Consider the following 16,296-nt stretch of genomic DNA (forward strand, 5'->3'; position numbering starts at 1 on the left):
ATTTGAGCTCCACTTGTTGATCGAGTGGTCATGTGTCTGGCCTGAGCTCTGCTTGGGGCCTGCTTGTTTCAGTTGGTATCAGGCCTACCTTGGACTAGGCTCCCATGCCTGTCAGTGAGGCTGATCTGGGTTGGGGCTAAATTTCTGCAACTGTCTGTCAGTGGGTGGTGTTGGTCCTGGGCAGAGCCTGAATTCCAATGCCAGCCTCTTGATGACTGGAAAGACATGGGCTACCCTGGACTCGCGTTTTATCCTGCCAGGTCTTCAAGTTGGATCTGGGTAGAGCTGGAGCTCTGGTGGGGTTCTGCAGGTGGCGGCTTGCTACAGGGCATCCCCTTGCCTGGGCTCCTGTGCAGGGTAGTGAGGCCGATCTGGGCCTTGTGTGAGCTCTGGCAGGGTTCTGCCTGTGGCAGAGTCAGTCTTGCACTGAGCCTGAGCTATGGTGGTGGTCTTGCGTTGGCCATATATTCCCAGGGCTACCCTCTTCCCGGGCTCCTGTGCACATATGGAAGGCTTATCTGGTGGGAGCCTGAGATACAGCAGGGGTCTGCTGGTGGTGGGATGGACCAGGGCCTACTGTGGGCTGCAGCTACCACTCAGGTTGTCAAGGCTGAAATGGGCCAGGATTGGCCACCTGCAAGTGTTTGTCGGTGGGCAGTCTGTCCTGGTCCAAATATGAGCTCTGGAGGGAGCTGCTGGAGGGTGGAGGCAGTCCTGGGCAGAACCTGAGTTCTGGTGCCAGTCTCAAGATGAGTAGATGGACTAGGGCTACCCTGGGTCCCGTCTCCTGTGCAGGTCCTCATGGTGACTCTGGACAGGATCTGAGCTCCTGCAGTGGTCTGCTGGTGGGCAGAGGCAGTCATGGCCTGAGGCTCAGCTATGGGGAGGATCAGCCAGTGTTGGGATGGACCTGGACCTACCCTTTCCTTGGCTCCATGCAGGTTTGCTAGGCTGATCTGGGCAAAGCCTGAGCTCCAACAGGTGTCTGCTAGTGTGGAGAGGTGGTCCTGGGCCGGACTTGAACTTGGTGCAGGTCTCCCAGTTGAGGAATGGACACTGGCGTACCCTGTGTCTGGCCTCCAGCCCTGGACTGCAGGGGCAGATCTAGACTGTACATGAGCTCTGATTGGTGTCTGCAGGTGAGTAGAAGCAGTCTGGGCTGGGCCTGGGCATCCCACTGCAGCTCCAGTGCATCTGGGAAGGGCCTGAGCTCTGATGGGTGTCTCTGGACCTTTATTTTATCACTTGACAGAGATCCTGCAGAATGCAGAGCAGGTATGTTTTTGAATAAGATTTATGTATGGATAAAGTTTGTTTATTTCCCTTTTGCTGCCATTCATTTATCTGTAATTTGTTTTTCCTTTTTCTTTTTGGAATAGGGATCAAACTCATGGCTTTGGGAATGAGAGGCAAGCACTTTGCAGCTTTGCCATTGATCTCTTCCCAGGCCATTCATTCATTGTCAGCATGGGAATGTGGGGCTGCTTCTATGAATGAATCTACTATGAATATTAAAAAGAGACTGACCAATGGCGTTCCTATGTGTCCAACCCAATTATCATAACTTTGGGCCAATAGCATTGGTACTTCTTTCAAGTCCTAATTAGCATAAGTTTGGACCAATAGCATTGGACCAAATGCTATATAAACCCCTTGGAGGCTATTCTGAGGAAAAGAAGTTGCGGAGGCCATGGAGATTGCTGCCCTGGAGTTCCCCGGAGTTCCCCGGAGTTCCCCGGAGTTCCGCCTGAGTTCCACGGAAGTTCCAGCCTGCTTTCTTGGAGATGATTCCTCGACTTTGAAGAGACTGCCGAAAGAAGAAGAAATGGTTGAGGATCTGCTGGGGACTGCTGCAGCGCTGGATGGAGTGGCCGCCATGAAGAGCTAGGACTCCTCTCTGCTGCAGAGGCCTCCCTGCCCACTGCGCGCAGCCCCCCTACCTGCCAGCAGAAGCCATGGAGTTTTGTCTTTGAACTCCGATTTCAAAGGTATTGGTTATATTTTAGATAATTAGTCTAAATATTGAAAATTGTTAATTTTAATTTCTAATAGTGAAAATTAAGAGATTTATAAAGAATAGAAAATTATTTCCACAGTTCTGGAGGTAAGAAGCCAGAAAAAGTCTGTCCCAATAGTTGTGTCATCATTTGGCAGAAAAGTGGGAGAGACTATACCCACTCTTAAAAGCCCTTTTTCTTTCCATTCATTTGAAGTTAATTTCAGTGCTATCAAAATGTTTAAAGGAACCGAGGAAATGTTTAATTTTATTAATTTTCACTTATTGGTTGTTTTAGTTATAAAATCCATGTTTAAAAAATTTTTTAAGTTGTTAATGGACTGTTTATTTTATTTTATTTATATGCGGTACTATTAAACCCAGTTCCTCCCACATACTAGGCAAGTGCTCTACCACTGAGCCACAACCCTGGCCCATAAAATTCTTTTTGATATAGTCCATATTTGTATAATTATACTTTATCTTTTTAAAGTTGCATTCTTAGGATATACATGGCGTGGGATTCACTGTGTTGTTTCCACGCATATACATGGGAAAGCTGTGTCAGAGTCTTTCCACTGTCTTTCCTTTGCTTATGCCCCTTCCTTTCCCTCCATTCCCCATTGTCTAATCTACTGCACTTCTGTTCCCATCACCCCTGCTATTGTGGGTTAGCTTCCACATATCAGAGAAAACCTTTGTCCTTTGTTTTTTGTAAACTGGTTTAGCTTCATTAGCGTGATTGTCTCCAGGTGAATCCATTTATGGGCAGTTACTGTAGTCATATTTTTTTCTGCAAATTGGTATGTTTTCTTTAATCAACTTTTAAAAAAAGTTGTTCTAATTCTACATGACAATGGAATGCACTTTGTCATATCATACATAAATGTAGTATGATTTTTCATGTTTCTGGTTGTGCAGGATGTAGCATCATACTAGTCATGTATTTGTATATGTACTTTGGATGATAATGTCTGATTCATTCTACTATCCATTCTACCCAATATACTCCTTCCCCTGTCTTCAATCCTCTATGCAATCTAAAGCAACTGTATACTTCCCTACTCCCCCACCTTTTCATACTGTGATTAGCATAAGCATATCAGGAAAACTTTCAACCTTTTTTGGGGGGGGATGGACTTATCATTTAGCATGATAAGCTCCATCCATTTACCAGCAAATGTCATAATTTCATTCTTCTTTAAGGCTGAGTTGTATTCCATCATATATATGTGTAAAATTGTTTGTGTGTGTGTGTTTGTGTGTGTGTGTATATATGTGTGTGTATATATATATATGTATATATATACATATATATATATACACACACACACACACAGACATATATGTATGTATATCTATACTCATACACACTACATTTTCTTTATTCATTTGTCTGTTGAAAGGCACCTAGGTTAGTTCTATAGTTTAGCTGTTATGAGTTGAGCTGCTGTAAATATAATGTGGCTGTGTCATTGTAATATGTTGATTTTAAGTCGTTTGTGTATAAAATGAGGAACGGGATAGCTGTGTTAGATGTTGTTTCCATTCCATGTTTTCTAAGGAACCTCCATCCTGCTTTCCATAATGGTTGCACCAATTTGCAGTCCCAGAAGCAATGTGTGCATGCACCCTTTTCCCCACATCCTCGCCAACATTTATTGTTACTTGATGATTGTATTCTGGATAATCATGTTTGTGACTGGAGTGAGATGAAATCTTTGAGTAGTTTTTGTTTGCTTTCCTGTAATGGCTAAACATTGAACTTTCTTTTTTCATGTATTTGTTGCTTCTTCTGTGAAGTGTCTGTCCAGTTCCTTAGCCCATTTATTGATTTGCTTATTTGTTCTTTTGGTGTTAAGTTTTTTGAGTTCTGCATATATCCTGGGGATTAATGCTCTGAGGTGCATGTGGGGAAGATTTTCTCCCATTCTATAGGCTCTCTTTTCACATTATTGATTGTTTCCTTTGCTGAGAAGATGCTTTTTAGTTTGAATCTATCCTCTTTATTGATTCTTGAATTTACTTCTTGGAATGCAGCAGTCTCCTTAAGGAAGTCAGATCTTAGGCTGTCATAGTGAAGATTTGGGCCTACTTTTTCCTTCTATTAGGCACAGGGTGTCTGTTCTAGTACCTAAGTTTTGATCCATTATCAATTGAATTTTGTAAAGAATGAGAGGGCTTTACTTTCTTTTTGTTTTATGTGGCTTTACAATTTTCCCTGCACCATTTGTTGAATAGGCTTTTTTAAATTTAATGTATGTTTTTGGTGCCTTTGTCTAGTATGGTATAACAGTATTTTGTAAGTTTGTCTCTGTGTCTTCTATTCTGTACCATTCATTGGTCTCTGTGTTGTTTTGGTGCCAATACAATGCTGTTTTTGTTGCTGTGGCTCTGTAGTACAGTTTAAGCTATACTATTATGATATGTCTTACTTCACTCTTCTTGCTAAGTATTGCTTTGGCTATTCTGAATCTCTTATTTTTCCACATGAATTTCATGGTTGCTTTTTCTAGTTCTGTGAAGAATTGTCTTTGGGATTTTTATATGAATTCCATTAAAGTTTATGCCCAAGCACAAATTAGTTAAAATTATGAAAAAGAATCCCAGCTCACCATGGACCTGGCAGCTATCTGGTCACTGGTGTCTGTTGAGCCAGCCACTATCTCCTGCACACTGGGTGGTGGCTAAGCTGAGGTTACTTGTTGCATTTCGGTGTTAATGGTGTTTTAGAGTTGAGTCTACTCTGCATGTTGGTGCTGAGGTCTAGGTTCAGGTACACTTTTGCCACCACACAGCCTTGGATACTTTTCTGGGTTTTTTAAAACTTTTAATTGTGTCTGAAAATTTCTTTGGGTCCTTTAATCACTTTGCTTGATAGTGCTAGGCACTATACTAGATGTGGAGTACAGAGTGAATAGGCCAAATCCATGCTTCCATGGAACTTAATGAAGTTAGTAGGATAATTAGAGCATGTATATCTACCTCAGTGTTACTGTGAAACTTAGAAGACAGTATGTCTGTTAATAACTGCAGTGCTGAGGACTGTAATATTGTTGAGGAAATTCATAGAAGATTTCATCAGGCACTACCTTGTTTTTGTCTGGGAAGTCAGAGCAATATAAAGTTGTTACTTTTTCTGTAATAAAAACAGACATTTTTTTTAATCAGTTACACATGACAGTATAATGATCTTGACAATTCATACATTTGAATCAAATGGGGTATAATTTCTCATTTTTCTGATTGTACAGGTTGCAAACTCACATTGGTCATACAGTCACCTATGTACATACAGCAACAATAATGTCTATTTTATTCTGATGCCCTTCCTATCCCCCTTCCCCCCTCCCCTCCCCTCAAATCTCTCTACCCAATCTAATGTGACATACTTCTTTTTTTTTCTCCTCACAATATCATACATGTATTCTGTATAGCGATGAGGGTCTCCTTCCATCTTCCATGCAATTTCCCTTCTCCCTCCTTTTCCCTCCCACCTCTCTTCCCTATTTAGTGGTAACCTTCTTCTCATGCTCTTCCTTCCTATCCCATTTTGAATCACATCCCTTATATCAGAGAAGACATTCGGCATTTGTTTTTTAGGGATTGGCTAACTTCACTTAGCATAATCTGCTCTAATGCAATCTATTTCCCTGTAAATGCCATGATCTTGGTATTTTTTAGTGCTGAGTAATATTCCATTGTGTATAAATGCCACATTTTTTTATCCATTCATCTATTGAAGGGCATATAGATTGGTTCGACAGTCTAGCTATTGTGAATTGTGCTGCTATAAACATTGATGTGGCTGTGCCCCTGTAGTATTCTCTTTTTAGGTCTTTTGGGTAAAGTCCAAGAAGGCGAATAGCTTGGTCAAATGGTGTTTCCATTCCCAGCTTTCCAAGGAATCTACATACTGCTTTCCAAATTGGCTGCACCAATTTGCAGTCCCACCAGCAATGTATAACTGTACTCTTTCCCGCCCCCCCATCCTAGACAGCACTTATTGTTGTTTGACTTCATAATGGCTGCCATTCTTATTGGAATGAGATGGTATCTTAGAGTAGTTTTAATTTGCATTTCTCTGATTGCTAGAGATGGTGAGCATTTTTTCATGTATTTGTTGATTGATTGTATATCCTCTTCTCAGAAGTGTCTGTTCAGGTCCTTGGCCCATTTGTTGATTGGGTTATTTGTTTTTTTGTTGTTTAAATTTTTGAGTACTTCCTATACTCTAGAGATTATAGCTCTATCTGATGTGTGAGGGGTAAAAATTTGTTCCCAGGATGTAGGCTGTCTATTCACATCACATATTATTTCTCTTGCTGAGAAAAAACTTTTTAGGTTGAATTTGTCCCATTTGTTGATTCTTGTGCTTCAGGTTTCTTATTAAGGAATTTGGGGCCTGCCCCCAAGTGAGAAAAGCAGACATTTAACACAGTTTATATCTGAAACCTGAGAACTTCAGGGATCCCTGTGGGTTTCCTGTCTCTAGGTCAGACACACACTCCTGTGCTTACTCAATACAGGTTTGGAGACCCTTGAAGCCTCTCCTATAACCATGAGAGCCAGTGCTTCACAGTCAGCAGGCCAATTCTGAGTCTCCACGTCACATAGATGACATATCCCTATGGTACTGACTTCCCCCAATCAGTTCATCTCCTGCCTTCACATACTCACTGGTTGTCATTTAGCTGGAAGGCCCTGTTCCATAATGGGAATTTTCTAACCTTTGCCTTAATGGTTCAAGCTCTTGGAAAGGGGCCTGGCCATTCCTAATCCCCAGAACTCTCTCTGTGTCCTCTTCACATGGTCCTGTTATTACTGGCTCTGAGTGTGCTTTTTGCAGATGGTGGTGTACTGAAGCTCATACCACATTCATTTTGTGTTTTATTCCTTATATCACTTAAAAAAGGTGCTGAGAGTTGGTCTGAAAAATGACCCAAAACTTCATGACCATACAGTTAGGAAAACCTAGGGGTTGGAGGTGATGATAGTCTGGAGAGAAACCAATTCCTCCTAGGGAAACACATGCACACTCAAACTTTATTTTAGTAAAACGACATCCTGCACACCAAAACCAAGTAATTATGAATGGATTTCAGAGAGTTAAAAAAATGAAGGGAAAGCAGAAGTAGAACATAAAATTGAATAGTTTTTCAATTTCTGCTTGGGAGCCGGTTCTCACTGTCAGATCACACTGTGCTCTAGCTGGGAATCATGAATATATCACATGAAGTGAGAGATGTAGAAACACATATCCAGTTACTTGTCTTGTTGTGATACAGTACATTTCCTTAGTCTTTTATGAGGGAAAAATTACAAATTCCTTTAAATATTGCTCCTAATGAATGTTGTGCTAGGGCTGTTCTGCCTCAGCCAATAAATACCTGGGCTTTGTTCAGAGGGATCCAGATTTTTAGAAATAGGCTAAGCAGCAGAGAGAGACATACATATCAAATCAGTTGTCAGAACAGGACTCCACCATGACTATAAATGTTGAGCAATCGCTTCTGGCTCTGTGTTTTTAGTATCTGTGCTGCCTCTCCACCTGGTGGTCTATAACTGATAAGCTGGCTTTTCACATTAGCCTGCATGAGGACACCACAGGTGAGGACTTGGAGATGCTAGAGATCCTGGCTGTTGTTGGGTTAGGTGATTGTGTGAGACACCATGGATGATGTATTAGACCAATGTGCTTGTGGGTAGGGTCAGAAAAAAGTGCTTTCTTCTTGACAGATTGATAGACGAAGGAAGTCTGAATTTTTCCTAATGGCAATCCCCATATAATTAGTTGGATATTCAAGCAAAGTTTCAAACTCTACTCTTTCATGAGTTTGGAGGGGAAAACTAGTACTTACTATTCAGCTCACTGGGTGTTAACTATCATACTGTGCACTGGTTAGTTTATAAAATATCACTGCATATCTCTAATTTTAATCAGATATTAAGTGTACACATGTAAGGTTCTCAATGTCAACATACAAACAGAAAGTAGAGAATGAGAACCTCCTTCATTTTTCTGACCATAGGCCGTTGTGCTGAATTGAATATCTGTTAAGAAGATATGCTTTTCCAAGTTTTTTAAACAAAAATAGGTATATATTAACATACTTTTGAAAGTCAAAATAAGAGAACTCTTCTAAGTTCTCTGAGCACTTTAGACTTAATTGATAAACCTCTGTGGAGTATGGATCTTTGTTTTTTTTTTTTTTTACAAAGAGTATGCATGGCTTTTGTAATTGAAAAGCCATGAGACCAAGTAGTAAAAAAAAGAATTGAAGTAGTCCAATTTTGTTCCTTTCAGGAGAGGATTCAGTCCATCCTCTCACCCCTTCCAGAAATGCTTTCTGCTGGGTTGTGTGTGTAGCTCTATGGTGGAGCCCTTACCCAGTGCAAAAGGCTCTGAGCTTCAGTCCTTGGTGCTGCAGAAATAAGTAAAGCAGAACAATAGCAAACAGGGCTAGAGTTGTAGCTCTGTGGCAGAGCACTTGCCTAGCTCCTGTGAAGTACTGGGTTCAAATCTCAGAACCACATTTAAATAAATAAATAAAATTAAGGCTCATTGGCAAATAAATAAATAAATAAATAAAAACCAACAGTAAACATTTTCTGGAATACTGTTGCAAAGTACAGTGGTGAGTATTGATAACAGTTAGATATGGTATATTTCAACAAGGTTGAATAATAGAGCCCACATGTTTTCACCATATAAAAAGGGGAAATGTTTAAGGAGGAAGGTGTCTTTAACCTGATTTAAACGTTGTACCTTATTTGGTGTATCAAATCATCACATGGTACTCTCTAAATACATAGAATTTTTACATTTTATATATCAGTTAGCTACCAATTTAAAATATTTTCCATATTCTCTGAAGTTTTGTGACAAAACATGATTGAAAAGTTATTTATGAATAAATAACTTCTGAGAATCCTAGGCATTCTCATTTTTATTTCATTTTCTATAGGCTCAGTAATACTTCTGTATTTTCTCTAGGGTTTTGGTATTTTCATTTAATATATTTTGGCACACTGTTAAATGAAAATTAAAGTCAAGGTTGCTCTTCAGCAGACATAAGACAGGTTCTGGAAATTGTGTTCCTATGATAATATGTTAGGATGATACAGTAAGTCCCTCCCCCTGCATCAGATCCCTTGTGATACTCTGCACCCCCATAGATCTACTTTTTCTGAATTACTGGATTATTTATTTTACTTATTATTTGTTTTCTACTTCTCTTCATCAGAATGACACCCACAAGGCAGGTGACAATTTCTCATGTTTATTGATGTATCATAAGCTACTGTGAAACAGTGGTTGGCAAATAGTGGTTACAGTATAAATGATTGTATGAGTGAATGAAAAACTAACAACAACTCTAAAATGTGGATCTGGTGAATAAAGATAAGGAATTCTGCCAGGTGACCTGCAAGTAAGAGAGATTACGTAAGGAAAGCATCATGAGGCACAGGCTATATATTGATGCTAAGGATGCTTCAGAAATATTATTGGATTACTCCTTCATTGACCCATGCAAAATTAACTTTTATTGAGTGCATACAGTATGTTACTTGGAGCTGGGAAAACCAGGATAACTGCCCCTGAATGGCAGGAGATTTTCTACCACAGGGGTAAGTCTTTTGGGATAAAGGTCAAGACAAGGTGTAGATCCCCATCTGAGCTACTCTTTTCCTTGGCTCTGAATGTAGATTTAAATGCAGAAGTACATGGAAAATGAAATCCTCTTTTCTTAACAAAGAAGATAACTGGGAATCAGCAGTTTCTTAAAGCAGAAACAATTTCGCTTTCCCTCTTTTCCCAAAGCAGCATATTTCTGGTCTCACCAATCAACTAACCGTGTTAGTGGGGGACAAGGCAGCTACATTTGTCACTGGGATCAGTTCCCTCACTCCAAGGAAGGTGGCTACAGACTCCTCAGTCCCCACCCAGTTAACAACTGAAGCTGCAGACACTCTTCCTGCCAAGAGCACCTTCCCAGTGGTTGATTTGGTGGCAAAGGGGGAACCAGGACTCTTCTGGGGTCTAGACTGACAGTTTCCCTGGACCAGGTAAATGCTGCCTGTTCCTGCATTACCTGCTGGGCCCTGGCCAGGCACCCTCAGCTAATGGGATAACAGAAACAAAGTTACAGTCCCCTGTCAGGGACAAGAATTCAGGCCAGGGGAACTGGGGCTGTCATTGCTGCAAAGCAGATTTCTCTGACATCTCCCTGCATATTGCTGTTTTTCCCCAGTGGTGACCATTAACATTCTAAGGTGAAAGAGTTTTTTATTGTCTGGTTGTGCAACAAAGGAAGGAGAAACATAGGCCTGACCTTATGTCTCCTATTTATTTCTTTAAAAAAAATTCTCTTGTTCTGCAAGGGATGGAATCCAGGGCCTCACACATGCCAGGCAAGTGCTGTGCCCCTGAGCTCCACCCCGGTGCCATATTCTCTTTCTTTATGCTCCATTCAGTAGTCAGCAACTGTGTTGGTTCTTGCTTCCATGCATCCAGAACCTGGCCTGCACTCCATGCCTCCATTGCTCTGGCCTCCCTGGTCAAGATCCTAGCCATCTCCTGGTGGCTAGGATGACCCCAGTGGGCTCCTGGCTTCTCCACCTCTAGATTCCTATCTGTAGGAAAAGACCAGTGGAGGGTATACTTCCAATCCTTTGCTTTTAAAATGAAGCACTGCCACTACAAAATTTGGAATCTGGAATGATCCCTACAGGCCCAGGTGGGAAAGCTTTGGTCACAGCCACAGGTGCTGTTGGGTGGAAGTGGGACCTTTAAGGGGGAGGCTAGTTTGGAGCTTCCTGTTAAGGGCCTCTTTTCAGGGGACTGAGGAACCCTGGTCTCTTAATTTCCCACTCTCTGCTTCCCAGCCACCATTAAGTGAGTCACTTGCCACCATGCACTGCCAGGGTGATATGTGGTTTCACCCCAGGTCCAAGAACAATAAGGCAACCAACTATGGAGTGAAGCCTGCAACATCAGCCAGAATATACGTTTGTCTTTCTAAGCTTATTGCCTCAGATATTTGTCACAGTAATGGAAGGAAATACAAGTACAAAGCAGGGAAGGGGACCACAGTGAAAAAGGTATGACTTAGTGAAAAATTATGTGAAACACCCTAGAACCAAGTCAGGAAGAGCACCTTGTCAGCATCCCACATGGCTGCATCCTAGCCCTAGTCCCTCCTCCCTCCAGAAGTAACCAGCCCCAGGGCCCACATGCTCAAGGGCTAAGACAGACACCCCATGCACCACTTGGTATGTCTTCTGTGCAGTTCTTGATTTGCAGGTTCCCTGCCCTGTGTGTCTTTTCCTTGGTCTCTTTGTTATAGTGGCTGGCCCTGGGACCCATGGAGGTCCTCACATCTGGTTTTTGCTAATTCATATTTAGAATATAGTACACACCTCCTTTATCTTTCTTCCATATCTCTTGCAAAATGGCAGCTGGATGTAGAGACCTGTTCAGAGTGATCTGTGATGCTGAAAAAGTTCTGAATTTTAAAGTAGATATTGGGACCTGAGGGAAATAACATTAGAAACAAGATCATGATGGGAATGTCCACCAATTGAAGCTCATCAGGCTGTCACCTGTGATCAGAGTCAGTTTACCTAGATTTCTGGTGGCTCCACAGCCACACAGAAGCATCTTAGAAAGAAACATGGAGCAGTGACCCTTAGAAGATTCTGTCTTCTATTCAATGACTCCAAGATGTGAGTCAGGACAGGGTCAAGAAGTGAGGCAGCTTGGTGATTGAGTATCTTAACTACTTTTGTCTCAGGGGTGGGAAGATTACTGGAGAGACACAGTCCATGTTGGTAAAGAGGCATCTGTCACTCATGTAAGAAAAAGGTAGGACTCAGTGTTTTCTGTTGCCTCAGAGTCAGTCTCCACATAGTTTTTGATATGACCACCATGTAGTCCTGCCTGGATTTTCATTCTATTAGCAGTGCTTTTGTTGACTTGGGGAGATCATGGATGAGCCACCTATTATCAGGAATGCCATTTCTCTTTCTCAGTTCCTTTCAGGGTCTAGATGAAAACAGCAGTGACTTTATTTTATCAAAGGCCATATTGCTGAAGGCCTTGAGTTTCAGTGAGAGGAGGTTTATACCTAGTAAAGTATGTGATATTTAGAGAGGAGGTGTCTCCCAAAACTCGTGTGAGACAATACAGAATTGTTCAGAGGTGAAATGATTATATCCTGAGAGTTGTAACATAATCAGGGGATTGATCAATTTGGTGGGTTAATAATTTGAAGGGGTCAATGGGTGATAATTATAGGTGAGTAGGATGTATGCAGGTCATTGGGGGGTACCTTTTTGTTTATATTTTGTCCCTGGCTAGTGAAGCTCCCTCTCTCTCCTGGTGGCTATGAGCTGAGAAGCATTCCTCCACCTTCTAATATGATGTTCTGCCTCACCTCAGGCCCAGGGTGATGGAGTCTGCCACGCATGGACTGAAGCACTGAAACCATGAGCTGGAATAAGCTTTCCCTCCTCTAGGGAGTTTATCAGGTATTATGGTGACAGTGATGGTAAGTCAACTAACAAGAGTGGTTAAAGATCCACCAGCACAATTGGGTGCTAGAGTGCGCATCCGAGTATCATGCTTTAGGATTCAGCATCTGTCCTTATTTGGGGAGACAGATGATCTGAGTCAGGTCTAGGAAAATGCATTTCCAGTGGTGCACCTGAGGGGAGGAAAGGAAGAGGCTGCAGCCCAGGTAGGACACTGGCAGAGAAGGGAGTGAGTGGGGAAGCCGAGGTCTGCCTCTGGACCAGGCCAACTTCTCTGCCTGCTGCATGGTTTTTCTAGGCAAAATGGAAAGAAATGGTGAGCGGTCACACCAGTCCTGGCTCTCCCAGTCACTTGATCAGACTCTTCTGGGCTCCTTTTTGTGAGGGCTGCCCATGACCTCATGCTGGCCAATAGGGTCCTGGGAAAGGTTCTTATATCTTGTCAAAGTAGGAGTATAAAGAGGTTGCTCACTAAATGGCCATTTCCCCTTGTTCTGGGCCAACCTGGGTTAGGTAATGCCTGGTGTCATCTTTCCAGGTTTTGTTCTAAATTTCTCAGCATTTTCAGAACTTACTTAGTTGGGATTGTGGTTCCTTGTAGCCCAAAGCATCCCCATCACAGTACCAGAGACAACTGGACTGTCTGAGGTGGCAACACAACTGGCCATGGACTCTGAAGAGGTATGAGAAGCTGGGGGAAGAGCTGTACTTGGGGTGGATAAAGGAAAAGAAAACTTTGTTAGAATCTTCTAGGGGGTATTTTGACAGTGAATATCAAGTTCTGGGTCTTGGCTACAGCCTGTGAGGGAGCAGGCAGAACCCTGGCCCAAGGCTGTGGTTTATGTCAGAAGAGAGGAATCCAGCAAGTGATCAGGGATCCTTGGTAAAGAGGGACTAATTTTTCTCCATGTTTTTAGATATTGCTGTTAGGCATTGGTGAGATCAGGGCCTGGCTGGGCTTCTGTACTTCCAAGCCTTGCCAGGAAAATAAACCACATCCCTTGTAACTATACAGCTACTGCCACTCCTCACAGGAGATTTTCTTTCTCCTCTTCTGTGCCTTTGTTTTCTACTTTTGTTTTTCTTTGCATTTTTCAATATTCCAAATGCAGCAGTCACCATACTTTCTAAGAACCTGTGCATCAGCAGGGTGGCCTGCAGGTGATATAGAGGCTGTGCAAGCAGGAAGAGGAGGGCATGGAGGTGTGGGGTGCAGGGCTATTACTGTGGATCAGAAAGCACCGGCCTCATCATGAGTCAGAGTTCGAGGGTGGGGAGGAGGCCTGGGAGGACTCCTGGTCTGCTAACCCCTCTCTCTTTTAAAATATCCACCTCTAGTGACATTAAAGCAGGAACATATGTGGGGAAAGTGAGTAACAGAATTGACCATTTTTCTAGAATCAGGGAAGAATTTGGCATCGGAGCCAGATCTACTTCTTGGTCTTGCTCTCTTCCCTTAATATCACTGAGAATTAGATGAATAATCAACAGAAGGCTCGCTTCACTAGACTTGCTGTTGATTCTGGAACCAAGACAAAGATGACAGGAGTCTTCTATGTTCACAATAGTGTGCTTCAGCTTGGTGTCCTGTCACATGGAGCCTGAGGCAGAAGTTCAAAGCCAGCTTCACACATGCAGACTTTGAAGAGTAGAGTGCCAGTGTCTGATGGAAAAGCAGATCTAAAGAGGCAAATTTGAAGTTGTGGACAAAGTGGCCCAGAATCACTTGGGTATAGAGGGGGGTCTTATGGATAGTTGGAGGAAAATTAGGGATCCCACTAGGTGGGCTAGGGACCTGCTACTCATTTTGGTGGAACCCTTACTTTTCTGTATTTTATTAAAATTGTGTAATAGGACACACATCCAGAAAGAGCACATGCCTTTATGATCTTTGACAGGCAGTTTAAATGAACACTCGGGTGCCACATTAGGATGCAGGCACTCCTGGCATGCTTCTGTTCCCTTGCCCTACCAAAGCCTCTAAAGTTATCACTTGGTGACTCAGGCAGCGGCTTCCTGTGTTCCTCTGTTTCCACGCTGCCCAATGCTGCTCACTAAGGCCACATCTGAGTGTCACCTGATTCAGATTTCATGTACATTCTTCCATGTCTGATTTTGTTGGATGTGGCTTCATCCTCTCAGTCATGGTGCATAGTGCACCTTCAGGTGGGCATGCCCAGGTGCATATCTGTGCTGCAAAAGGCTGCTTGGGTCATCTGAAGGCCCAGGGACTCTTCCCCATGCCATGGTACTGTGGTGGAGACCTTGAACATGTGTCCCATGGCATTTCTGCTGAGGATACACCAAGAGTGCATTGCTGGGAACCGGAATCTCCATAACATCAATTCCATTAGACAAGCTGCTCTTCACAGGGTTGACAGCGCCCAGATGCTCCATGGACATGGTGGATTCCTGTCACTTATGTCCTCACCAGTGCTTGTCAGGAGCTTCTGTGCTCACTCAGTTCCCTTCACTAGGCCACAGGGTTCCTTGTATACATGGAGGCCAGGCCAAAGGGTGAGCCTCTTCAGGCAGCAGTGGGGACAGTGTGTCCTGTCTACTCAGCAGGCCAGTCCTCAGAATGGCTTAGAAAAGCATCCCTGGAACTCCCATCTTGGCTGCCCCTCTTGCTAACTCTGTAATCGAGTGATTTAATTAACCTCCCTGTGTCTCTGTGTCCTTGGGTGTGGAGCATTGGTGAGAACATTTGCCTCCCTGGGCGATCTTGATTATTAACAAGTGAACGCTACAGAACATTTGGAAGGAGGCAAGTACGCCTTAGGGGATCCATAACTGTGAGCCAGAACTGGAACCTTCCTAGGGCACAATGATGACTATGTTCTACAGATGACTTAGAAGACATAAATGGGGCTTGTTCCACAACACTGATAGAGGTCTGCATGTCTAAGTGTGTCACCTATCACGGAGGGACAGGCATCAGCCTATCCAAGCTGAGTCCAGATGAAGGAGTTGTTTGTTTCAAGGACCTGTGTTCACCTGCTACTCATCGCAATGACCAAAATGCCCCACAATAACAATTTACAGGAAGAAAACTTTATTTAGGCTCATGGGTTCACAGGTCTCAGTCCATGGTTGGCCCAACTCTAATGCTCTGGGCCTAAGAGTGAGGCAGAAGATTATACAGCAGGGTATACCAGAGGACATCTGTTCAGCTCATGGCCACTGGGAAGCAGAGAGAGAGGGAGGAGCTTGGTGGACAAAATATAATCCCCAAGGGCATGTCCCCAGTGACCTACCTCCTCCAGCCATGCCCCACCTGGGTATGGTTACCACCCAGTACAGTAGTCTTCAAATCCATCAAATGGATTAATCCATTGATTAGGGTCATGGTTCTTGTAATCATTTCAGCTCTGAACACTGCAACCTTGTGCAGAGGACAGCAACAGGCTGGGAAAGGAGCACATGGGCTTCTGGTCCATGCTCACCTGGTCTTGTGAGTAGTAGGTGGCCATAGTGGCCAGGGCTAGTACTTCCTTTTGGCACAATGCACAGATGAAATTGCTTCAGGGTTTCAGGCAGCTGAGGATGTGATGGTACTGAAGTCCAGTGGAGGGTTGCAGGACCTAGCAATGGGCAAGACCGCAGCCCATCCAGCACTGGGTCAGTTCAAATTCATTTTCAATCTTCTGATCACATCAGGAGGAAGTTTCAGGATAGTGCTGGGAGTGCTGAACCACTAACGTGTGTATCTTTTTTTGGGTAAAAAGGAGAAAACTGGCCTTACCCAGAGCCACCAAAGCCCA

This window comes from Ictidomys tridecemlineatus, chromosome 8 (assembly GCF_052094955.1).
Source record: "Ictidomys tridecemlineatus isolate mIctTri1 chromosome 8, mIctTri1.hap1, whole genome shotgun sequence".
NCBI classification, from domain to species: domain Eukaryota; kingdom Metazoa; phylum Chordata; class Mammalia; order Rodentia; family Sciuridae; genus Ictidomys; species Ictidomys tridecemlineatus.